The 2,354-nt window shown below is 37.9% G+C and overlaps 1 pseudogene across 1 annotated transcript; it reads right to left on the bottom strand.

The window, feature by feature from the left end:
- Positions 1-856: 856 nt before the first annotated feature.
- On the bottom strand, positions 857-1,803 carry LOC308611356 (inorganic pyrophosphatase 2, mitochondrial-like; annotated as a pseudogene). Its single transcript has one exon. The product of its transcript is annotated as an inorganic pyrophosphatase 2, mitochondrial-like (transcript).
- Positions 1,804-2,354: the final 551 nt, after the last annotated feature.

Consider the following 2,354-nt stretch of genomic DNA (forward strand, 5'->3'; position numbering starts at 1 on the left):
ATTGACTATATTCTCTACACTGTACACTTCATCCCCATGACTCATTTATTTTTGTAATCGGAATTTTGTACCTCTTAATCTCCCTCACCTATTTTGCTGATCCCCCACCCTCCTTCCCTCTGACAAGCTATTCTCTGTATCTATGACTCTGTTTCTGTTTTGTTATGTTTGTTCATTTGTTGTTTTTTTAGAATCCACACATAATAGAAATCATACATTATATCTTTTTGTCTTTCTCTGTGACTTATTTCACTTTGCACAATACACTCTGGGTCCATCCATGTTGTTGCAAGTGGCAGAATTTCATTCTTTTTTTATGTCTGAGTAATATTCCATTGTATATATATATATATATATATATATGTATATATATATATACATATATATATATATATATATGTACACCACATTTTTAGTCATTCATCTGTTGATGGGCACTTGGGTGCTTCCATATCTTGGCTATTATAAATAGGGCTGCTGTGAACATTGGGGTGCATGTATCTTTTCAAATTAGTGCTTTCATTTTTTTCCAGATATATACCCAGGAGTGAGATTTCTGGATCATGTGGTAGTTCTGTTTCTAGTTTTTTGAGGAACCTCCATACTGTTTTCTATAGTGGCCTCACCAATTTACATTCCCACCAACAGTGCATGAGGGTTCCTTTTTCTTTCTTTTTTTCACATCCTTGCAAACACTTGTCATTTGTTGTCTTTTTTTTTCAAAAATTTCAATTTTTTTTACACATTGCATATCAAAAAGTTTGAAAAAAAAAGTTTCAACAGGAAGTTAGCAAATTCTCATAGATCTGCCTGTTTCTAGCACTTGGGGGAGATGGGATTCTTGTAGTTCTTAGAGACTGGAATCCTGATGGCAGAACTTCAAATGTTCTCATCACTTGCCAAGGAAGTGCCATACTTGATCTTCTTCATTACTTCCTTTATTCAGTGAAAATGACACTGATTCAACTAATGATCTAGCTTCCTCTTGAGAACAATGGAAAGGGCTATCACATACCTGCACATTTGTCCAATTTATAGCCCCTCCATCACACTTCTCCATAAGCAATGCTTTGCAACATTCATGAGTAGATTTAATAACTTTAAGAGCAAAAGCCTTGTTCTTGAATTCTCCATTAAAAGCTAACTGGTTTTCCAGTTTTCCCTCTGGTATCTTATAAAATCTAAACCAATTAAGCGTAGCTTCTAAGTAACCAGGTTTGTACTTCTTAACATCTTCAATATCATGAAACTTTGAGGCTTCAAGATCATTCACATTGATAGCAATTAATTTCCAGTCTGTTTCACCCTGATCAATAAGAGCCAGAATCCCAGGGATCTTCACATGAACAACATCTCCACAAGAAAGAACCTTTGAGCGTATCTCACAAACATCAACAGGATTATTATCTCCACAGCAGTCTGTGCTCTTATCTTTTCGATGGGGATCTTCCCAAGTCTGAGGGAGGGCACCATAATTCCATATATAACCCTTGTGAGGAAAGATAATTGCCACATAGGGAAGCTTGCCATCCTTTACATCTTGTTTAATGGGATTCAATGACTCCTCTGTGGCAATCTCCATTTTAGCATTTGTCCACGGAGGTACTTCTACAACCATATTAAACAAATTCTCATATTCATCATTTCGTGCTCTCTTTGTAGGAATGCCATTTTCCTCTTCAGAGGAATATCATGAAAGGGGAAATGTAGTGACCAGCTACATTCTTGAAAAAGAGGTGGTAACCAGGAGTGGGGCTGGCTGTGCTCCTCTGTGTGGTACAGGGCCATGGTGCAACACGGCCAGGACCCTGAGCTCGCTCCCTGTGGCAGGTGGGCAGCAGTGGCGGCGGTGGTGGTGGCAGGGGGGGCGCCAACGCTCCAGGCCCAGCTGGTCTGTTGTCTGTTTGATAATAACTATTCTTACATGTGTGAGGTGAGATCTCATCGTGGTTTTGATTTGTATTTCCCTGATGATTAGTGATGTTAAGCATCTTTTCGTGTGCCTGCTGGCCATTTTCTTTGGAAAAATATCAGTTCAGTTCCTCTGCCCATTTTTTAATTGGATTGTTTGTTTTTTTGACATTAAGTTATATGACTTCTTTGTGTACTTTGATATTAACTCCTTATTGGATACATTGTTTGCAGATTTCTTCTCCCATTCTACCGGTGGCCTTTTTGTTTTGTTGGTAGTTTTCTTTGCTGTACTTTTTAGTTTGATGCAGTCCCATTTGTTTATTTGCTTTTGTTTCCTTTGCTTGTTTGTTTTTTAAGTCAAACCTTACCTTCTCACATTTCCCCCTATTTCTATAAGTAGCAACATCCTTCTTTGAGTTTCTGAGGTCAAAAATTTTGCA

Source organism: Mesoplodon bidens, assembly GCF_964165515.1.
Source record: "Mesoplodon bidens genome assembly, contig: HAP1_SCAFFOLD_72, whole genome shotgun sequence".
NCBI lineage: Eukaryota > Metazoa > Chordata > Mammalia > Artiodactyla > Ziphiidae > Mesoplodon > Mesoplodon bidens.